We start from the raw sequence: 24,584 nt of genomic DNA on the forward strand, positions 1-24,584 counted from the left end.
AGACCTATTACATCAAAGCTACACACACAATTGAATATTATACACCTATGCAAAAGGAGACAGGTTACTATGGCCTCTGGTATGAGGCTCTGCTCAGCTTGGTAGAACTAGCTCACCACATAGATCCCTGCGGTGTACAGAGTGGCTGCACTTGAAAAACATGGTGCTGCCTGCGCCTCGGATTCAGTGGAGAGTTCCTGAAGCATGAAGGGGGAAGAGGCTAGTGTCCAGTCACGAAGAAGTGAGTCCCTGGATGGACAGCAACAATCTCACGGCCTCCACCCACCACCTTGTTTACTTCTCCCCGGGGGCAATGCAGTGTGGAGATGATTGGTGAGCAGCCAGCACTCCTGACAGCCACTGCATCCCTCTGGGCTCCTGGGACTCTCTGCCTTGGGGGACGCTTGTGAGATCCCCGAAGGGCTGAGCCTATACCATCCCCAGGACAGCATCGCCGTGGTTGGAACTGGGGTGGCTGGACTCTCTGTGCCTCTGGCTCTGGATAAGTTTCTCACACTCCTCAGAAACGGTTTGTCTCATCTCTACCAGGAAAGTTGGAACGCTGGTTTAACCTAAGCAGAATAACTGCATGGAAGTGGTGAGCGCTTGGGAGATGTGAATGTCTACTATCTCCTACCTTGCCTTCTCCCTAGCATATGATTGCCTGGGGACCTGGGTTTTGCAAAGTGCAGCTGTGGACTCAGTTGACATGACACTTGAGGTCTCTGACATTCTCCAGGAAGCTGGCAGGGTGCTTCGGCAGGAGGGCATTTGGATGACGCAGTAGCTACAAACAGGTGAACAATGGTAGGCTAGGTGGCCGAGAGAATGGAGCTGTACCGTGTGGGCCCTGCTGGAGAGGGCAGGAAGCCCGTGTGGTGAAGAATATGGACCCACAAATTGTAGAATGCTCAGTGTATCCTTCAGGAAAAGAAGCTATACAAAAGGGGTCGTCCATTTTCTGTCAACCCAGCAAAGGTGAGGAAAGCATGATTTAGCCAGAAGATAGCCACTGTGAGATGTTCCGTGTGGATTTATTCCAGGCGTTTCAGGTGTAATAGTGTCTATTCAAAATTAACAAACCAAACTTCTAACTCCAGTTCTTCACAATGTGGTAGTCTCATGCTTGGCAACACAGGATGTGAATTTTTTAGGGCATAAGCTCATTACAGAAGAAATTAATTAAAATGAGATCATTTGAGTGAACTTTAATAGAATAAAATATAGACTCACTGAAGCAAATTAAGCAACTGACTAGTCTAAGGTCTGAAGACACTGATGATGTTTGGACCAGAGTTACAAACCAAGGTGTAAGGAGAACTATGTTTCTCAGGGACATGGCACCACACTTAAGGGGCGTTTTCGCTATTTCGAAGATATTTTGATCACAGTCCCTGGGTCTGGTCTCTGCTGGCCCTGAATGGCTGGGGCAGGATGTTCAACATTGGATAGGGAGGGAGAATCCTTCTGGACTGGAGTACCCTGCAGCCCGCCTGACTTTCTACTGTTCCCACCTGATATTGGCAGACATAGAAAACCTGTTTGCAGTCAATTTCATCTACACCCTAACTATGTGTGACATCTCAGAGCCTGGCACTGTGGACATGTTTCCAGGGCAGTCAAGGGTGCTTTACTTAGAGTTGTTTAACAGCTCAGTCAGTTGGTTCACTGACATGCTGGCTTGTGTGTCTGCCACCCAGAGCACCTCCAACAGGTGGGTCTCGAACCTGTCATTTCCACAGTGTTCTCCACCTGGGAGTAAGCAGAACACTTCAAGTATTTATATTCTGAATGTCCCCATTAAAACACTAGTAATTTCTGTTTTATCTCATTGTGTTGATTTTCATGTTGCCAGGAGGTTAGGCAGTTAAATACAAAGGATTTCACATTAAGCTAGTCAGAGGCTGTACATATCTTTGCTATCAATAGCTCCCCAGTCTGATGGTATGGAGTCTCCCCAGTCTGTCTACTGAAGCACATTCTTGTCAGCCAGAGTGTATGGAGGACACTCTGTGTGGTTCCGAGAGGTTGAGACTGGCTCGAGGTCTCCCAGCTTACACAGCACAGTCCAGGCTGAGGCCCCTTAGTGCTTCCTCAAGCTCTCGGGGCAGGAGAGGCACCACAGACCCCCCCCCCCCCCCCGTGTGCTGTCACATGCCTCTTGCTATAGGGAGACTCACCGTCCGAGCTCCTTGTCTTCCAAGGCCAGGACACCAGTGCTTTCTGTGAACAGCTTTACTTTAACAGCCGGCAGCGCATGGGTTGTGGAGAAGTCGCCTTGGGTGCCCCAGCTGTGGAGAGAATGACAGATTCAGTGTAGATAGGTGCGCCGTGGCAACGGTCACTCTTCCTCTCCCAGGAGAGCGAATGCAGGGTGACTGTCACATCCAGTCCCAGTCCCCAAAGCTGCCGGAGTGACAGAAGATGTTGATAACTTGGGAGGTGAATAGGAGGCAGATGCTCGGAAGTTGCCGTGGGCCTTCCCAGAGTGCCTTGCAGTTAGCGCCAGAGGAAGAGAGGTCCGGTTGCTGCTCTCCTCTCCGCAAACAGGAGCAACACATTCACCAGCCTTTCGTCTCGGCTAACACCTGTCCTTACAGAGCGACTTCAGCAGCCACGGGGCCCAGGGGGAGCTGCTCTAAGGATAAGTGGGAAACAGCACTGGGATGAGCTCTGGCACCAAGATGGTCTGTAAGACCGAAGGCCAGGAGTGAGGGGTGGTCCTTCCCCACTCAGACTCTGCCCCAGAAGAGAGCCTAGATTACCCAGTGTGTGGTGGAGCCAGGGCTTGGCTCACACTGTGGAGCAGCTGTTCAGATGCGGTTTCCTAATTCACCTGTCGTCACGCTCCGAGGCCCCGCCTCCATCCATGATGTAGCTGCAAACAGAGTATCTTGTGGACCTGTCACCATGTGTACTGAGCCTGCTCTACCCTTCACATCACCCCGGGCACTGTTCCAAAGTACAGCCCTGACCCTCCCTGTGCCCTGCCTCTCACGGGCTCCCTTCATGGGCCTCTTGCCTCTGCTACCTCTGTACTGCCTGTCAGCCGCACAGTCCTCTCAGGCAGCGATGTTCACTGCCTTTTTAGGGATGGCCTCAATGCCACCTTCAGAGAGAACGTGTCCTCTGATCTCACAGTCTAAGCTGGGACCAGGTACAAACATATCTTCAGCACAGCATCTCATTCTGCATCCAACCACCAGTGAATTGTGGGGAAACTGACCTACTCATGATTGCTGACTTGAGATTTTTCTTACATCCTCTTAACTCCATGAGCACAGGGCTCTCTTCATTTATATTGCACTCCTTACAACTTGGCATATCGCTTCATACATAAAAGGCATGGAATAAATATTTTTGAATGAATAAATAATATCAAATATATGTTCTTTTGCAGGGGCAGGGAATAGTACAGAAAACAGCTTTTATTTACTGATTGTTTTTGCATTATGTAACCAATTTCCCATACTGTCAGGCATTTGCTAAAATCTGGTTTTAATGACTACAGTTTTACATTGTATAAATACATTGCAGTTTATGTAACTATTAGTCTATTATAGCAACTGAGTTGGATATAAGATACTTCAAGAATTTACCTTGATTGATATTTTCCTTGGGATGGAGACCTAGATGAGAGATGTTTCTGCATCAGGAAACACTTTTATCATTTATGTATACAGTGGTGAACATATTCAAAGTCTGCAATACCTGCTCCTTGGGTACTTCATGTAAAGAGAGGCCACCCTACATCTGTTGTTGAGTATAACCCAAACATGTCATTCTTACCTTGCACAGGGCATTGCTTCTTGCCTTTTTTCTGGCTTATTTTGTCATTATCATTTTATGAGTATTCTTTAAAAAGATTTACTTTTGTTCCATGTGTTTGAGTGCTTTGCACAGATGTATGCATGTACACTGCCTATGTGCTTAGGTGTACATTAGCCAGAAGAGAAGATGAGATCTTCTGGAACTGAGTTAAGGGTGGCTGTGAGCTGCCATGTGAGTTCTGGGAATAAACCTGGTCATCTTCAGGAGCAGCAAGTGTTCTGAAAGGATGAGCGATCTCTTCAGGCCTCATGGGTATTTCTTTGACTCTTAGTGGGCTTTACATTTTACTCTGTGCTTATTGGCTGCTTTATTTCTTCTTCATAAAATTGTAGAAACATGACTGTTAGTCTCAATGTTGTACTTCAAGAAGCAAATTCCATGGATCTAAGAGGAACAGGACTTTAGGAGGAGTGGCAGTGGATCACCAGAGTAATGTAAAGGAAGGACCGGAAGCCACTGCGGAGCCATAACAGCCACAAAAGCATCAGGGAGTGGAGACCAAGTGGGTGTGAGACAGAGCACAGAGAAATGTGCTTTATCCAAACAGCAAAGCATACACATACAACCAGGAACTTCCAGCTGTGGTTACCAGCACCTTCATAAGGATCTGAGATGGGAGGATCTGTCCTAGCAAAGATGCCATGACGAAGTCTGAACCAGAACATTACTGCTTAAATCTGGCTGAGTTACACACAAACTGTAGGTTTGGGGTGAGCTAACTAACACTCCCAGTATGTCCCTTGAATGTAAAGTGAGTTCACCTCACAGTAATTGTAATTATAACATCTGAAACTTGGGACATGATGAGACCTAGTAAATCCTGGCTGTCTTTCCATTCCAAAGTAAGAAACTGTGTAGTAACAGTAGTACATCCCTATAAAGTGCCATCACGCCAACACACACTTATTAAGCATCTCCTGCATCCTGGCTCTCCAGTTCCACTAATAACTAGGAAAACATTCACCTCAGTTGACATTTCCCAGGTGAGAAAAGTCAGATATTGTCATCCCTTTACAAGGTCCCAGGTTCCTTCCTTCCACCTGATCGGATGCTACTGCACTGCCGGGCCCAGCTTGTCCTGTGGTGCTTGTCAGAGAGCGTTCCGGGCTTACTTAGCAGAGACTAACTCTGTCTGCACTGACCACTGCTGCTGCCCCAGGAAGCTCTGCTCACAGGCCTGCTCTCCTCCTCCTCCTTCCTTTTCTGGACTGGGATTGAACTAGGTCTCACCCATGCTGGAAAGTATTCTACTGCTGAACTAGAGCCCAAATCTCCTTTACTTTTTATTTTGACACAGATTTTCTCACTGATTTGCTCTGGCTGACAATGAATTCATTTGTTGCTCACAGAGACTTTAGCCCAGGAAGTCTTTCCCACTTCAGCCTTCCAGGAGCCTGTACCACCCTGGCAGCTGGGCCTGCCTTGGTGCAGGGATTTCCTGGGCTGCTTAGTAGAAACCAACTCAGTTTGCCTGGCTCCTGCTGCTACTCAAGGATGCCTTGTTCACAGATCTGTACAATGATTCAGACTGAGGGACAGCATGGTACTTATGAGACCCAGAAGCTGGATAACTGGATGCAGCTCAAGCCATTAGAGGTGACCACCTTCCTACGGGGAGTTTTGGCTCACATCAAGTCGTCAGGTCACAGATGAACCCCAATTTATTTCTCAGACTTCAAAACAGTAACCTGGTCCACGGAAGCAGGCCAAAGAAGAGATTCTATCCTAAATGAAGACTAGCTCTATGATCTTCAGGGCAAAGTCACACAGACAGAAAAGACACACACACACACACACACACACACACACACACACACACACACACACCGTTAAAACATTTAAAACGGTGTGAAAACATCAAAGATTTTTCTTTTCCTTAGCACTTCCTCCACTCCATTGCCGTGGGGGACTACATTCCACATGCACCGTTACAGACAAAATCACCAAGATCTGCAAGACAGTCACAGGAGAACACTAAAGCAACCGGGGCCCTTCCTAAGCCAGAGCCTCTGCAGACATTCTGTCCAGGCCTCTGAAGCCAGCATGGAGTGAATCTCCCCTGGGCTGAGGAGCCTGGCTGAGGATGGCTCTTCAGTATGGGCTGTCCTTCGTCGTTGACAGGAAACTCCTGTGCTGCCTGAAGGGTTGGATTCAGTGAAGGCTACTGCCAGCTCCTCCTACAAAAAGGCTTAATTCTCAGACCTTCCTACACCTCTACTCTGGAGAAATAAAAGTTATTAAAATGTCCACTCTTTGTCTTTCTCCAGCTCAGGCAAGAACTGGCTCCTTATCATAATTTGTGCTGGACATTTCGTGCTAGCCACAATGACTAGTTTAGAAGCATCATAAGTATTTGCATATTATCTTTTAAAAAAAACGTGTCAACTATTCTGTGAAATGTCTACACTTATGAACCCACAGTTACAGATGAGGAAACTGAGGCACAGGATTTGGTAATGTGTCCCAAGGTACTCAGGAGAAGTAAATGACAATCTAACTCTACCACTATATCCCTTCCTTCCTCCATTCCACCACATACACCCTTGAGTGAGTTAACCAATTATCCCTGCAACTCCAGGGAAACTCCATTTTGAGACTGCTGGGATTCTGCGTCACCTTGAGCTCTAACTTTGGATTTATTTCCTATGTTTAATGTGTTTTCTACAACGCTGCATTTGACATACATACAAATTAACCAGTGGAGATGCATCGAGACTTTGGTGTTCAGTGGGCCACGCATCAATAAGCAAATCTATTTCTCTTTGCTGTGTTTTCCCTGCCCTTTTCTCCTGCTGTGCGTCGACTATGGCTGCAAAGATGAAAACCTCCTTTAAAAGCTTCCCAGGATGGAACACAAGTGCACTTTGATTTGAAAAGACCAGGGGCTGATGAGATTTATCTCAAGCCAAGGTTGGAAGGTTAACTGACTGACTTCTCTCTGCACACAGGGCAGATAAAATCCAATGGGTAAGCTGTCCTTTCTCTGTGATTCTATCACCAATGGCACCGTAGTTACCCTGTTCAGCTAGCTTACAAAACACTAACAGCCACCAATTACAGAGGGCTTATGTTTACTCTGACCCTCTGCTCAGAGCTTTATACGGATCATCTCATTTAAGCTTCTGACGGCAACACCCAGCTGCATCATAATTTTATAAATGGAGAAAGTCAGGTTTGAGGAGGTTAAGTAACTGGACCAGGACCTCAGCGCATCACCAGGAGGGGACTCAAAGTTCGAGTTTCTGATCTCAAAACCCCAGTATTGAACCAGAGTCCTCTCTCTCTCAGGAACTTCTGATGCAGTTATGTCCCATATCTGCCTTCCTTGTTTGAGGATGAGCAGCATTTTCAGCAAATCCTACTTCCTGTATCAAGAACAGTGGCTGATACACAGTAAATCCTTAATTATTAGCCAGAAAGGGAGGGGTGACAGGATGTGAACCATCATGTCATAGGTTTGGGGGGGCTGTGGAGATGAGACAGGAGGTAACCATGACTGTGGCAGCCTCTTATACCCGGGCCTTGATCTCCTTCAGAGATGGTAGTGTTTTGGAGCACAGTGACTCTGAATGCCCGTGATGTCTGGCAGCATGTAGAGCATGGCATAAGAGCTCTCCAGGAAGCATGGATGTTGGCAGGTCAAACAACGGTCGGCTCTCAAAGCTAAGGGCTGGAAGGAATGTGGATGCCAGTGACAACAAGGTTAGGAAGTGCCACAGGTTATAAATGGAGACTATAGAAAAGTTATCACCTATAGTTGTACCTCCAAATGTGATTGTGTGTGTGGTGGGGCACCTGCATCTGTCCAATGTAAGAAAGCACAAGAGAGTAACTTGGAGACACCAAGTTGATTAATGCCTAATCACCAAAGCTAGGACTGTGCTGAATTAGTCCTTCAGTGGGGATGTCATCTTAAGTATCTACCACAAGCAAATCACCACATCAGGTGCTTCTAGGTCCAGCATCAGTAGGACATCCCCCATGCTGCTAGGTCCAGCATCTATCAGTAGGACATGGTCCAGCATTGGTAGGACATCCCCCATGCTGCTAGGTCCAGCATCAATTAGTAGGACATGGTCCAGCATCAGTAGGACATCCCAATGCTGCTAGTCAGCATCTATCAATAAAATATGGTCCAGAATCAGTACGACATGTCCAGCATCATAGGACATCCCCATGCTGCACATCCAGCATCGATCAGTAGGATATGGTCCAGCATCAGAAATGTCCAGCATCAGTAGGACATCCCCCATGCTGCTAGGTCCAGCATCTATCAGTAGGACATGGTCCAGCATTGTAGGACATCCCCATGCTGCTAGGTCCAGCATCAATTAGTAGGACATGGTCCAGCATCAGTAGGACATGGCCCATGCTGCTATGTCCAGCATCAGTGAGTAGGATATTCCCCATATGTGCTCTTTCTCTGAGGGGAGCCCATATGCAGAAGTGATAGCATTTAAGAGTGTGACATATGGTTCCTTCTATAAATTAGGAATGGTACCAAGCCTAGAAGTATGAACAAAGACATTGAGATTCCATCTTATATCAGAGGCTAGAACCACAAAGAGCAGCCATTGAGGAAGTGGGGGTGGAGAACGCTGTGTACTGTTGCTTGGCATGTAAGTCAGTATAGACCCCACAGAAACAAGCATCGAGCTTCCTCCTAACAGACACTGCATGACCCAGTGAGGCGCACCTGGTGTACACCTGAACAACCCAAGTCCTCACTGCAGAGATTTGCACAACCCATGTTTACTGTACTGTTCAGAGTACCAAGAGTGGAATAGCCTACATGGCCCATTAACACAATAAAGAAATATGTGTACATACAGTGGGATTCTTGTTAGCCACAAGGAAGAATGAAATTATGTCACTTAGGGGAAATGGATAGAACTGAGATTATCATGTAAAGTTTTCTCTCATATGCATAATAATTGTGTGTGTGTGTGTGTGTGTGTGTGTGTGGTGTGAGTGTATGATGTGTGTGGTGTGTATGTGTGTGTGGTGTGTGTGGTGTGTGTGTGAGTGTGATGTGTGTGGTGTGTGTATGTGTGTGTGAGAGTGTGGTGTGTACGGTGTGTGAGTGTGTGTGTGTGGTGTGTGTGTGTGAGCATGTGTGTGTGTGTGGTGTGTGTGTGGTGTGTGTGTGTGGTGTGGTGTGTTGGTGTGTGTGGTGTGATGTGTGTGAGTGTGTGGTATGTATGGTGTGTGTGTGTGTGGTGATATGGTTGTGAGTGTGTGTCGTCTGAAGACACTGGATGACGTTTGGACCAGAGTTTACAAACAAGGTGTAAGGAGAACTATGTTTCTAGGACATGGCACCACACTTAAGGGGCGTTTCCGCTTTTCGAAGATATTTTGATCACAGTCCCTGGTCTGGTCTCTGCTGGCCCTGAATGGCTGGGCAGATGTTCAGTTTTGGATAGGAGGGAGAATCCTTCTGGACCAGAGTACCTGCAGCCCGCCTGACTTCCTATTGTTCCACTGATATTGGCAGACATAGAAAACTTGTTTGCAGTCAACTTTGTGTGTGTGTGTGTGTGTGTGTGTGTGTGTGTTGTGTGTGTGTGTGTGACATGAAAGTAGAAGAGGGAGGAAAGATAAGAATCTAAATGGTGGGAGGGACAAGAGAGGATAAGGAGGAAAATACACTACATATATATACATGTATATATATGGGATCAGTTACATATATACATATATGATATATATAATACACAGATATAAATATATGTATAAGCCAGTTGGGGAGGGTTAAAGGAGGATATAAGCAAAGTACAGGCATGTATAACACGTACCACATGTACATACAACACACACAAATGCATGTACACAAGAGTTACTGAAAATGTAAAAACCATTCTGGCTCATGAAATACACATAAGCACGTGGGCAGCTGGAAGTGACGCCCCGGCCACGGCTCTGCGGCCGTTAGTGCATTGATTTATATATGTGATAATAACAATTAAATCAAGGAGCAGTACTGACCCCAGAAGGTTAGTGGGGTTTACAGGAGATGACTAGTGCACGTGAGGTGTTTAAGTCAATAGTGGGTACACAGAAGGCACCAAGCCTCACTTCTGGGATCTAGGTCAAGGGCTGATAAGCCTGACCTGTGGGCACTTCAGCTGCTACTTGCTTATGTGTTGCTCATGAGCACAGAATGGTTTCTACATTTTCAAGAAGTCTTGTGTGCATGCATATGAGTGTGTTGTGTGCACATGTGGTGTGTTGTGCATGCACGCCCGGTACGTGTGGAGGATAGGGGAAGAAGAAGAATGTCCTATTCCGTCACTCTCTACCTTGTTCCTGAGACAGCCTCTTACTGAATCGGCTAGATGTTTTTCTGGTAGGCTGCAAGCCAGCAAGTCCAGCTGTCTCCCCAGCCCCACCCTTCTCACCTTGCTGGAGTTTAGTACAGGTGCGTGGGGTTGGAGGAACGCTCAGCTTTGTACCTGGACCCAGATTCGGTCCTCATGCTTACCTCGCAGGTGGTCTTCCCGCTGAACATCTCTAGACTCAAGTCTCAGCTTTCCATTTGTAAATGATTGAAACAATGAAATAAGATTAATATTTTGCGATACATGGGCTGCGTTGAAATTTAAGTTTGAAGCATAGTGACAGTTTTATCAGCTTGTTTCTGTGCTCATTCACTAAGGTTGTCTGAGGCTGCCGCGCACTGCAGTGCCAGCCTTAAGTACACAGCCACAAGTCTGCAGTAATGTGCTCTCCTGGTCCCTTACAGAAAAGCCAAGCCCTGTTGTTATCAGTGGTGGAATTGCCTGCTCAGCAATGGAACCATGTTTATCCTCATTAGTACCTTAAAGGTGCGTACCTAGCACACCTGCAAGGTCAACTCTAGATGCACGCTTGCCAGAACAGCTCAGCCCATGTGAGAAAATCTGCTGTCCTGCATTCTCACAGAGCTCTTTGAAGCACTTCTAGTGTCCTGGAAAAATCAGGCTACAGAACTCAATGCATTTCAGACATGTGGTGCCCAAAAGCCGCTCCGAGATCTGCTTGAACCTGCTGACTCACTTGGTCACACTACATTATTACTAATATCTAGTAAGAAGCACGAGTAGCAGACAATTCATATTCCAGGGGCAGGGGTGACTCTAAAATCACAGCACATTATTTCTGCAAATGTACTGCAAGGGGCACTGCTTTGAAAACGGACACTTTGATCTAGGGAGAAAGCGAGTGCAGGGCGGGAGAGCTCTGGCAAAGCAACCTCGTACTGAGTGTTTGCTGAAAGCATCTGCTCCATCTCAGCCACATCTCTGTTTACTATTTAAAGCCTCTTATTTGCAGAAGCCTCTTTGGACCATATGTTAACAACAAATGTTGCTAATCAAATACACAGAGTAATTTTCATTAGAATTTTCCCCCCACGAACAGCACAACAAAAATCCACATTTGCATAAAGGGAATATACCTCCCCAAATGACAGCAAACATCCACCAGGAACCTCTCTGATAACAGTAATATTTATGAACACGTATGTAAACCAAGAACACACCCATGTAGGCATATAAAGACCCTTGGGGAACTGGATTTTCTGCAGGTCGGGGTGGGGGGTGGGGGTGGGGTGATGTCATTAGTTGCCATGGTGATGCTCAGCATAAGGCATAATTCATGCCACAGAGATTGGATTTGCATTTATTCAAGGTGTATGGCTCATGTGAGCTGGGTGTTAAATCAGTGCAGCTCATAAAATTAACTGGGCTTTAACAAGAGAGGAGTGTCATTTTGAGGAATGAAAGTGCCCTGGTCCTGTTGCTAAGAGGGAATGTTAATAATTGCCTGGAGGCAACTGCATTAAACTCTTTTGGCCTGCCATTCAGCTGACTGTGTGATAATTTACTCCAAGCGAATCAATTGTGCATCACAGTGTGTCTCATGCAGACTAATTGATAGGCTGCGAATTGGGGCTTTGGAGCTAGGCAACTTCTTAATCTACCTAGAGGAGGCAAAAGTTCTGCAGACCAGGGTGCTGGGAGCTGGAAAGATGGAAACCTTTGTTTGCTTCCCTGGCATCTCCCTTTCAGGGCCTCCTCTCTCAGAATCTGAGATCCACCATATGCAAGCATTCATGTGAACTTGGCTGCTCACTTCTGTTCTTCTGAGACTTCCTGACTTGGTTAGACTGCCAGCCACCACACATCGTTCTTGTCTCATCCTTTAGACTCCCATGTACAGTGTAAGTCTGCTCGCTGCTAGGAAGAAGAAAACAGGCAGGGAGGCTGGGAGTGCTGGGGGTGGGGATGGCAGGGGAGACCTCCACAGATGAACTCCAGGGACAATACTCAGCAGCAGGGGTTACTTCTGGACTCATCTCTCTTGGTCTCTTTGGGCTAGACTGAAAGTAGCAAGGGCAAGGGGGCTGTTTGCTTCCTTCCCTCAGAATTCCAGCACCTCGAATAGTTCCTGAAAGAAGGCAGAGTGGGATCACAGTCACTACTTTAAAATCTGCCTCCTCCACATTTGTAAATACGTAGGTAGATTCAAGAAGAGTGAAATCTAACAGTGCTTGGCAACCCATTGAAATCCTTTGGCATGGTTGATGGAGTAAGAAAATCAAAAGATCTTAAGGGCAGAGGCAAGCCCACCTTCTCATTGTGGCATGCCAACATTTAGCTCTGTGCCAGTGCAGAGGGATCACTGAATTAAGACCCATTGGACAAGGCTGGCAGGAAATAGTACACAGAACACTGCAAATACAAGAGACCTTGCTAATGTTGTGACTCTAGCTGATTGTTTACTTTACAATAGAAAGGGCACTGCTACTTTTGTTCAAAAAACAAGTGCCGGGGTATTTGATTTCTAGAGTTTTCTTTTGTTTCCTTTCCAACTAAAGTTCTGTCTCTGCTACGGTTACATAGCTCCTCTTACATACTAAACAACTCTTCTCCATGGCAGAGGTTTGGCTTATGATGGGTTGCATTCCAAAAAACGCTTTTGAAGCTGAAACTAATGTAAAATGAAAACACATTGAATATGTCAACTAGTGAAAGCCGCAGCTGAACAACAAATCAAGGGACTGGCTGGGCAAAGGCTCATCAGTGCCCAGTGCCTTGGGCAAGGAATTATGTAACACAACCATAGCCCAGGCACGGTGAACTGCCCTAACCTGAAGTGTTAGTCCTGCGTGCATACTGAACACTTGCTGCTTGCTCACCACCATAAAGTTGGAAAACTGAGCCAACGCATCTAACTTAGGGACTTTAGAATTCTGAGCATGGGAGCCACAGTTAGGAATTCCTGGTCTGGTAATTCAACTTTCCTGTCCTGAGTTTGGTTCTAGTGTTTGCTCAGTCTCTTTATAAAAATGTTTTCAAAAAATTGTCTCTTAGTATACCTTGTAATCCCCTTCTGGAAGCAAATTTTGGTTATGGACTGAGGACAAGGAACTCAGACCTGGCCAAGCCCAAGGTAATTTCTGTCCTTAGCTGCCCCCACCCTACAAACAGTCCTCTGAAGCTGCTGTTGGAATCTCCTAGTCAGGGTCAGTGGCTTGCCCTGTAGTTGCATCTCCGTGCTGGATCTGAGAGGAGACACTGCCTCCTTTGCTCAGTGCTTTCTCTTGTGAGGCTGAGAAGGATGCTTGAATCCTCACACGCTACACTGGAAACCAGAAGGCCAACAGCCTGGAAATTATGAGACTGTCTCCAGCAGTGAGAACCTGTATTGAATTTCTTACTCCTGAATGTGAACTCACAGCAAAGAACTTAGGTAGGTCAACAGAAAATCTAAATTCTGAAGGTTGGAGCAAAGAACAGGTTAGTATGGGAAAAGAATGGCCATGGTCTAAATCACCAAAAGTGTCTATGCCATTGGCACTGAGGGCATCATCCTGCTAGTCCAGGGAACTCCTTTCTCACCATTACTTAGCTGGCTTTCTCTAATCATCTGCTTGCTTTAAGTCTTACAAAAAATGATGTGTTCCCTGAACAGCAGAGGCCAAGGGACAGAAGGCATCATTCTGTCTTTGGGTGACTCAGATAGTCACCTCTGTATGCATTCCTAACACTGACTATTTTCTAGGATGGCTTTTGTAACCTGAGCTAGTTATCTCAACTGCAGCCTGGGATTCTTAGAAATAACTGAGAGATTCCCCAGTGGCCACTCTGTGTCCTTTGAACGAGAATCTGTCTTAGGACTCCCTGCAGCATCCTCAAGACAATATGAAGCCCATTTCAAGGATCAAGTTAGGCCAAAGTCTCCAGATGCCCTGGGCTCCTGGGAATTCCAAGTGCACCATAGGCCCTTGGCCAGCCAGGTTTACCTATAGCAAAGTAGGAAAGGCAGCGAGGAGAGACAGAGCCCCTGAACCTCTTCAGCTCAGGTCTTGTGTACGAATGAGGTGTATCAGGGGAGAACTGCATGGCCTATAACGAAACAGACAAGTACATTAACCTCAACCTCAGTTTTTCACATCTGAGAAATGGAGACATTAACATGTCCTTGGCTTCCTATCTTCTAGTCCCACCACTACATGAGAGAAATGCTCAGTACATATATATGTAAATGGTCATGCACACAAGTATAAACAAAAGGTCATGGTTACAGGTGGGTTATCTGTATCTAGGGAATACAGAACCAAGAGTGCAGGGTCTGGAGTCTGGCAGCCTGGGTCATGCTCAGTGGCTCTCATTCTCTTGCACCGTCTACTTTCCTTCCTGTTGTATGAATGACTTTCCTTCACTGTGACAAAAATGCCTGAATCACAGAACTCAGAGGAAAAGAGGATTTATTTTGGCTCCTGGTATCAGGGATCACTCTATGACTGTTTTATTCTGTGCATTGGACAGGGCAGCACGGTGCAGGAATGTGTGGCAAAGGAGCCACACTTCATGGAAAAGAGAAAAGATAGAAGAGAAGGAGGGGGGGAAGGGGAGGGGGATGGGAGGTAGGTAGAAGGAGAGAGGGAGGGAGGGAGAGAGAGAGAGAGGAGAGAGAGAGAGAGAGAGAGAGAGAGAGAGAGAGAGAGAGAGAGAACATGAACCCAAAGACTACTTCCTCCAGACAGGCCCTGTTTACCAAAGTTTCTAGAACTTGTCAACACAGAACCAGCAGCAGGAAATGAGCATTTAGCAACACGGCTTGTAGGGGGATTCATATTTATGCTATAACATTGGTAAAAACACTGTTTATGGAGTGTCTCTCTCAGTGTTCTCCTGTTATGATTAGATCAGAAAATGTTTCCCAGGTTTATTCTCAATGAAGCTTCCATGATTCTCATTGACAAAGACTGTGGTGATAGTCATTTAGTGTATCTCAAAATGCAGAGTAAGTACGCACATGTGCTAGATAGCAAGAGCGTCAGAGCACCAGGTATGAACTGACCTTACAGATGTTCCCAAAGCATTTGGACTTTGGTTTCTCTCCGAGCAAACTGAAATTGGGGTTAGAATTTACATTTTGATTTTTAGCAGTAAAAGTGAGAGAGTGAGTCTAAGAACCCACTGTCCTCTCTCCTGCCATGTCAGCTCTGAACACCCGGAACACTTCTTCCACCACACCCTCTTACTCCTTTGGTGGGCTTTCTGAATGGTCTAGGGTAGAGCAAGACTACTGCCCAGTGAAATTTGTCTCTTTTGCCTACTCCCAGAGACAGTCTTCCTTCCTGCACTGAATGTCAGCTTTCTCCAGCTGGCTGTTCTCTGTTCTCTCTCTAGCTAAAGTACACATCCCTCATTTGACCTTGTCATTACCCGTGTTGGCTGTTTTTGGCCAATAGACATCAGCAGATCTTTAGATGGACTTGAAATCTGGGTTTGTTCTTCTGTGCCCATTGCACCATCCACAAAGCTTCCTCCAGACAGCCACTGTCCCACAGACTTGATTGAGAAAGGACTATTTAGAGAAGATTTGGGCTCAACAGAAAGCAAGGGCCAAAGCCAGCCAGGCCACAGCTTGAAGCAGCACAATCCAGCTGAGACTACCCTGCATCAACCAACCTCAACTAATTAAAAACTAAGTGAATGAGGATAATGACTATATCTTTGCAGGTGGTTCGTGACATAGAAATAGCTAATTGACACAGTCCTTTATCTAACACTTAACCACAATGTCCTGTGTGCTGGTAATCTTATGTCAATTTGACACAAGCTAGAGTTATCTGAAGAGGGGACCTCAATTGAAAAAATGCCTCCGTAAGTTCTGGCTGTAGGGTATTTTCTTAGTTAGTGCTTGATGGGGGTGGGCCCAGCCCATGGTGGGTGGTACGATCCCTGGGCTGGTGGTCCTGGATTCTACCAGAAAACAGGCTGAGTAAGCCACAGGGATCAAGCCAGTAAGCAGCACCCCCACCCCCATGGCTCTGAGTTCCTGCCCTGCTTGAGTTCCTGTCCTGACTTCCTTTGATGAAGAACTGTGATGTGGAGCATAAGCAAATAAACCCTTTCCTCTCCAAGTCGCGCTGGTTGTGATGTTTCATCATAGCAATAGAAACCCTAACTAAGAGATTCTATTTCTGTTCCATGCTCTGTAGATTGGTCTAGGTTGCCTCTGTGAGAAAAACATCCCACAGAAACCAGACATGTCATAGGCTCCCTCCACTGCTATACAAATCTCTTGCATTCAGTGAAGGAACATCCTCATAACAACATTGTTAGATTCAAAATGACCTCCCTGTTTTGTAAGCATCAACATGGTAGAGTCTACTGTGGTGTGAGAACTTGGCTACCCAGCTACAGCTGCCTCAAGTACTACAGTGGTTCCCTAATGAGCAAGTGTATTGACACTTGCCAGGGCTAAGGCAGCAACTATGGTCTTCAAGCCTCCAGGGTCCAGAGCTCACATAGGGGCCTAACCACAGCAAAGACATTTTTGACTAAACCTCCTATTTTGCAAGCAATTAGCACAAAGCCAACTTCAACATCACTCAAGTGGCCTTGTCTAAGTAGAGGCTCAAGTAGAGGTAGATGCATAGAGATGCTCCCAGGAGGTACAGAAATTGTCATTCAGAGCTTTGGCTGAGCTCCAAACATCCTGTCCCATCCCATGAGACCTCCAAGGTGCCTTTGATAGAGGGATTATTGGAGTCAACAAGATAGCAAGAGTCAACAAACATTGCTCATGAAAACTCTCAATATCAATGATCTTAATTCATCAGTAAAAAGACACAGACTAACAGATTTGATACCAAAACCAGGATCTATCTGTCTGATGCATTCAAGAAACACACCTTAACATCAACTATAGACATCACCTAAGGATGGAAAAGATATCCCACACAAATGGAAACAAGAAGCAAGCCAGTGTAGCCATTTTAATACCCAGCAAAATAGACTTCAAGCTACATGTCTCAGCTGGTCAAGGTTAACCAAAGTTGGGCTTGATTTATGGAATGCAGGAAAACCCCAGATTATGCCTTGTCTAGAAAATAGAGCAGAGTGTGCTGTCCGGCTTCATGTCACTTTCTGTCTCACAATATTGTGACCAACACTTACGAGAAGGGAGAGAGAGAGTGGTCATTTGTTGGGAATCTCTGCCACTAGTGTTTTATAGCCTTCTCACATAATTTTCAGGCTATAAAACCCACTCTATGACCTTCTGACCACTGGCCCATGGCTTTACCTTTTTTCTTGTACACCATTCTATGCCATTTTCCCATTACACTCCAGCTTCCTCTCCCCTAAGAAATCTATGCGCTCCCCGCCCCCAATTAATGCTCTTCTTCTCTCCAACTTTACTACCATGGCTTAAACTCCTGGCAGTCAGTTCATTATGAACACAATAAAATCAAGTTTATTTATCCCATCAATCACCCAAGAAAACTCATAGAACTATAGTCATTAGTCTCATCTCTTTAAGCAGAGGATGATAATTTTATTACCCATTATGAACGTGTATACATTTTTATGAATTATTTGCATCATTAAAAATTTAATATGTATCTAGCACGAGAATTCAGAGCTGTTTTAGATACTTTTCACGTCTCCTTCTGCTTGCGTCAGCCACAAGTGCTAGTGATGTTTAGGGTGTTGAAGAATTTTTCTTCTTTTTTACACAGGGTAGCATAAAACAAAGCTATGTCTAGGAATGAGGGAGCAAGAAAAAAACCTGCCAAGGTTTTCTAGTGAGTGGGGCAAGTGATAACATAGTCCTTCTATGGCAATGGGATTGAGGAATGATCTGAAAGTTGGACTTGAATTCACCATTTTCCATGAGGAATCATGTTGCAATTGGAAGGTCATGTCTAAGGACCTTGGTTTGATTAGTCTATAGTGATGGGTCATGTTATAGTGTGTCTGAGATGGGATTCTGCATTTGTGCATTATATTAACAAAAACTATGTCCCACAGAGAGACTTCAGCACCACACACATCAGCTTTTGACTCCTACAAAAACTCAGTGTTGTAAGTCTGATTGCTCTTTTACAGCTGATGAACATTTCTCAGTGCTGAATATTATAGATTATTATAACATGTGGTCTGTTATTGTTATGATGTCCAAATTTTATTTAAGTGGAGTAAATTTGGACACATTTTATAAGAAAAATGTGTATTTTACTTAAAAGTTCCTTTAATACCAAAAAAGAAAAATCATACAGAAAAAAGTGAGCCAGTAAGTAGCATTCCTTCATGGCTTCTACTTACTGGCTTAGAGGCCATGCTGGAGGGAAGGCTCAGGGACAAGATAGCTGCAGGGTTGCTCCAGGGACAGCTTAGAACAGGGACAGTGCCTGAGGGGCCCCCTCAACCATGGTATCTCCTGGCATTGTGAGAATGTATTTCTCTCTCTCTTTTTTGGTTCTGAGATGGGAGCTTTCCATGCAACTTAGACCACTCTTTCCTATATTCAGTCCTTCACTGATTGAACAGACATCCTTTCGATTTTGTATTGATACCCTGGTAACCTTGGAAAAGATATACAATTACATTCTCAAGAAACATGAGTGGATAGTCTACCATTTATAAGCCACATGATGAGACTGATGAGATTTAGAGGCATATGGCCAGATTTAGAGGTACTGCATTATGTTTCTTTCTTAAGTTTATTTGAGAAACTGAGTAATCAGCTGAACAATTCAATCACTGCACAGTGGTCCTAACCAGTTTAATATAGTTCCAGAGATGTCCCAAGGCTGCTTCCAATGAGCTGATAAATGAATGGTGGAGATAATGAGCACTGCTGTTCAGAGGCGAGCAATAGTGGTGGTGCTGTGGGAATCCATCGCTGTGAGACAACTCAGATGGGTGGTGAGGATGGACACAATGGAGGCAATGGGAACGGGATGGTCATCTCACTAGACGATGGGCAACGGTCGTGTTCTGGGAAGCCACTGAGCATCCTGCAGGATTCTCCCTTTGATTTTAGGATAAATCTTAAGCTTTGTACTCATGTTTTGAACCACTAAACACGTATCAAGCACTTCCCATACTTGGAGTTATTACAGATATGGTTGCTGCTCTTATGGAACATCTAGGCTGTTACAGAAGCTCCAGAATGGACTAAGCGTGCACTATCAGATTGATGAAAGGAAAAAAGAGGAGCTATTCATCCACCATAGAAGGTGGATAAATATATGAGGGAAAAAAAAACACTCAACATCCTTAGACATTAAGAACAAGCCGGGTGGTGGTGGTGGTGGTGGTGGTGGTGGCGGCGACGGCGGCGGCAGCGCACGCCTTTAATCCCAACACTCGGAGGCAGAGCCAGGCGGATCTCTGTGAGTTGGAGGCCAGCCTGGGCTACCAAGTGAGTTCCAGAAAGGCGGCAAAGCTACACAGAGAAACCCTGTCTTGAAAAAAAAAAAAAAAAAAAAAAAAAAAAAAAAAAGAACATGAAAAACAAAACTATGTTGAGATTCCATCTCACTCCAGCAGGATGGTCACTATCAAGGAAAGAAACCACTTTCTGAGAATGAGGGGAGAAAGGCACCGAGTACAGTAATGGTATGAAGGCAGCTTCTTCAGGCAGCATGGAAATGAATATAACTCTTCAAAAGACTAAACTCAGAACTGCTGCTCCTGAATAAAGACTGGCAGTCTAAGCTAACATAAAACAGGTACTCAAACCCGCACGATGCTACCAACATATAGATTCAACCTAGGTGTCCATCAGCAGATAGATGAATAAAGAACATGTATCAACCACCCACCACCACCACCACACCACCACCACCACCACACCACCACCCATACAGTTATATAATTTGTAGAAAATGGACATAACTAGAGGCCAACATATTAAGTAGAAAAAGTCAGACTCAGAAAGCCAAAATGTTTTCATTGATATACAGACTCGAGATTTAAAAACGTATATTAGACAATAGGTTAACAATAAAAGGGAGACTCTTTAGGAAGAGAAAGTAGACTGGTAGGAAGGCATGGACAGAGAGACAAGGAGGTTAATGTATGGGTGTCAATATGAGCAAAATACATGATACACATTTATGAAAATGTCATAATGAAATCTCTCACTGTGTACAACGAATGCATGCTGTATAACAAAAGAAGTGTATGATGTGGGAGCCTGAAACACAGAAGGAAAGGCAAGGCTGCTTAGGACCCCTGTGATAGCACAGACATCTGTGTCAACTGCATGTTCAGAGAAGTGTTGGTGGTTGTGGTGCTGGATACAGGGCAGAGATCTGCAGGTCTGTGAGGATGAATGAGCCACCAGTGGCCAGGCAGTTGACCCAGGGGAACAGAATAAAGTAGGCCAAGTTCATGGACATCTGCTGCTCTGCTCTACATTCTTGTGGGCACAGCATCCCAATGCTTCCTTGGGAATCACCTCTCCTTACTTTGGTCTGTGTATGTTTTATGTACAGATGATCCCATTCCTGGACTGAAAGCTGGATATTTTTTGACAGTGTATTTTGTAGGTTCCTGACTCACTTCATTCAATAAGACCAAGCACAAAATGTTTGAAATTAGGGGGCAGGAAAGCATTTCTGTTGGAATCACTACATCATCAAATATAATCCATGAAGTGCTAGCAGCAGCCATCTTGTTTCCAAAGGAGAGAACGAGGAATCGGGAGAACAGAGCTTAGAGGTGAGTGAGAAGCTTTAGATGGCATTGTTGGGCTGCACAGATCCAGCTATGCTGTGGTCTGTGGTGGGTGGACCTTTGGACTGATCATTTACAGCAGGCAAGGGCTGCAGATGAGAGAAGAAGCCTTAGCAAGGCAGAGCTCTCTCTATTTCTTCACTGTTTTCTCCTACTCCGTTCATTCCTTCCACTCTTGCACGCACCCTTTCTTAAGGCGTCTACTGTGAGATTATGCACATACAGCACAGCTAGAATTGCTAAATGATTTGGATGTTTCTGTCTTTCTTTTTTTAAAAAGAGTCATTTGCTATTACAGTGTGTGTGTGTGTGTGTGTGTGTGTGTGTGTGTGTGTGTGTCCATGGTGAGTATGTGTGGTCGGAGGATCATTTTCAAGAGTTGGTTCTCTCCTTCCACAAGTTTTGATCTCAAGTCACCAGGTTTGTGTGGCACGTGCTTTTATCTCTAAGCCATCTCACTGGCCCTGAACTTTTCTTAAAAAATAGTAATTAAGCCTTGTCTCTACTGACTTCTTTGAGGCTCATCATAGAGCAGAAACTATTTGGAAAATGTGATTTTCCCCCTAGTATTTGCTCAGCTCATTTACTGGTATGTAACAAACTATCATACTAGCCAGATACTTCAGACTTTGCAAAGGAAGGGCCCCTGATTTCATCAGGTAATACTTTACAATGATGGGCAAGAATCTACTATTCCTGAAATGCAGATGACTGAGGATGGTTTAACCTGAGAACTAACAAACTAAGGTCTTTGAGCAAAAATCTGTTTGGTTGTCTGGCTTTGTTAAATACATTTTTTTCCTGCAGCACATCCATGCCTATTCACTTACACTCCTCTGCAGATAAGGTCACACTGCAACTGTAGGTGAGTAGTTTATGATAAACAACACTTGGCCTAAATAAACCGAAGCATTTCCAACCTTTTACAGAAAAGTCCAAAGAACGGCCCTCCATTCTATAGACTTAATAATTTAAGTAAGATCTGTATTTCTATATAGAGATATCTGCTGCATAAGTTAAATCACATTTTAGTTCATTTCTTCTTAATGACAGGGTGAATAATGGGTGAACTTGAATTCTGAAGAACCTAATGGTTCCTAGAAAATTTGACCCACTAGAGCATATGCAATTTATTAAAGAAACTCCTGCACATCTTTTTCAGACCACAAGTAACAGCAACATTTCAGAATGTGTCAGTCAGTAAGCTGCCCAGAGAGAAAGATGCTTCTGGATAAACCTGAGACCCATCAGCCCTCCAGAATGGCCTGTGTTAGACCTGTCTCCTGTTGGTGGAAATGGGAAATGAGGACAGAGGTAAACAGAGCTACCATGTGATCAAGATCCAGTAGACTGATCTTGGCTCTATCAGAGCAAATTCAAGTCAGCACACCACACAAATACCTACACAGCGATGTTCAAAGTGGCAGCAGCTGCAGGAGCGAGGTTATGGACTCTGCCCATGTTCTTGTAAATGGATGAACACACAAAAAATGCACACAGATACAATGGCATTTGAGCCAGCTGTCAAGATGAACACAATTATGTCATTTTTCAGGAAACTGGATGGAATAAAGCATCTTAAGTGAAATGACCCCCACCCCAAGTGACAAATATCATAGAAGTTTTTACACACACACACACACACACACACACACACACACACACGCTCTGAAATCATGTCATTTGCCTTGCCAGAAGATGTTTGCAGTTGGAGATCACAATGATAAGCAAAATAAACCAGACTCAGAAGAAGACAAATATCATGTTTTCTCATTTACAGAATCTAATTTTTTAAAAACGAATATGGAAGAGAGCAGCCAATTAGGGCAAAGTGAGGAAGGGGGCAGTGTAGTGCAAGGAGGCGGAACGTGATGGGACCGCAGGTGTAAAAACATCCAAATGGGGCTTTTAGGATAATTCAGACTGATGCTAAAAGAAAGGAAACACTGTATCTTTATTGTGATACTTTCCCAGACAAGGCTTTCTGGGATACCTGCCACTCCTCTGCCTACCATCAAAGAGCAGCCCTGTCATTGTGTGAATGTGTCTCCCCAAGAGTCTTGTGCTGGAGCTGTAATTCCCAAATAGAGCTTTAACAGTACTTGGAGGCGAGGCTTTTGGGGGATAGTTAGGATTTGGTGAGGTCATGTGGTGGGTCTCATATTATGTCATTAGTGGTAGCTTTTTAATTGTTTGTTTGAGACAGGGTCTCCCCATATGTCTCCCAGCTGGCCTCAGACTTCAGTTCTGCCTCAGGGGGTACCACCCTGGTTGGCTCATTGGTGGCTTTTTTAAGGAGAGGGAGAGACTCGAGCTAGCATGTTGGTTCTATGTTGTCATGGATGTGCTCTGCTGTGCTGCCCCAAGGCTGAGAACCAAGCAAGTTCCATGTCTTTCTTAATCACGTGGAATCAGACATCTCTCCACAGCAACAGAATCTAGGTGATAACAGCAGTGTTGGGGGCAGCTCGTGCCTACACTGTTTTTGGCCCTAGCATCCCCCAATTTTAACTGTGCAGTTTCTAAGAGCCATAAAGACACTGGCTGTGCATCTTGTTGACATCTTTGTTTCCCCACTCATGATGATATTTTCCCAAGTGGCTATTCTGTGTTTTACTCCCTTCTCCCTGGTGATCTCTCTTTGGTGGGGGGCTTTATGGGAACCCATCATCCCCACATCACTCGTGGAAAGAGGCTGTTGCAGGCTGCTCCTCCCGGTTTGAGGTGGTGAATATGGATCATTCTGTTGGCTTGGTTGTTTGGTGTATTCATGGGTAGACAGCCTGTTCTGCCTGCTTGGAACATTGCATTTGTTTTCAATGTAAAAAGAATACTTATTAATTATTGGGACTAGTGATTTTTTTTTTCTCTTGTGGGACTGAGACATATTCCTATTATTATGTTTTTTTTTTTTTTTTTTTTTTTTGGTTTTTTTCGAGACAGGGTTTCTCTGTGTAGCTTTGCCTTTCCTGGAGCTCACTTGGTAGCCAGGCTGGCCTCGAACTCACAGAGATCCGCCTGGCTCTGCCTCCCGAGTGCTGGGATTAAAAGGCGTGCGCCACCACGCCCGGCCTATTATGTTTTATCTAACCCCACTGGAAAGAAAACTACTTATCCAGACAAATCCAGACCCTCCTTTTCTCAGGACAAGATGTCAAACAGGTATAAAAGACCAGTTGAAACACTGATGGAGGTCTGTGGTGATATATTGTGTACCCAAATAAAGCTTACTTGGGGATCAGAGGACAGAGGCAGCTACTTAATTAGACACAGAGGTCAGACAATGGTGGCACATGCCTTTAATCCTACCATTCAGGAGGCAGAGATCCGTCTGGATCTCTATGAGTTCAAGGCCACACTGGGCTACATGAGAGAAACAGAACCAGGAAGTGGTGATACATGCCTTTAATCCCAGGATGTAATATAGCAGGACACAGAGAGGTATATAAGCCATGAGGAAACAGGAACTCGCTCTCTTGAGGCGAGCATTTTGTAGAGGTAAGCTATCGCTGGCTGTTCTGCTTTTCTGATCTTTCAGCTTTCACACTAATATCTGGCTCTGGGTTTTTTTATTATAAGAACTTTTAAGATTCATGTTACAGAGGTCCATGTGTTAGCACTGTGCTAAGTATGTTTCTATCAGATCTTATTAATCCAGCAGTGCAGGGTGGAGCTTTCACTCCTGTTCTGGGATATTGAGATTTGGTGTCTAAGTAACTTGATTAA

General features: G+C 45.0%; 1 long non-coding RNA gene across 1 annotated transcript; it reads right to left on the reverse strand.

Annotated features, from left to right (window-relative positions):
• Positions 1 to 1,481: 1,481 nt before the first annotated feature.
• LOC114700785 lies at positions 1,482 to 18,450 on the reverse strand. Its single transcript, XR_003735735.1, has 3 exons — positions 18,438 to 18,450; positions 17,775 to 17,776; positions 1,482 to 2,291 (listed from the first exon to the last, which is right to left on the reverse strand). It is a non-coding gene; the product is annotated as an uncharacterized LOC114700785 (long non-coding RNA).
• Between the last annotated feature and the right edge of the window lie 6,134 nt (positions 18,451 to 24,584).

Source organism: Peromyscus leucopus, unplaced genomic scaffold (assembly GCF_004664715.2).
Source record: "Peromyscus leucopus breed LL Stock unplaced genomic scaffold, UCI_PerLeu_2.1 scaffold_495, whole genome shotgun sequence".
In the NCBI taxonomy this organism is placed as follows: domain Eukaryota; kingdom Metazoa; phylum Chordata; class Mammalia; order Rodentia; family Cricetidae; genus Peromyscus; species Peromyscus leucopus.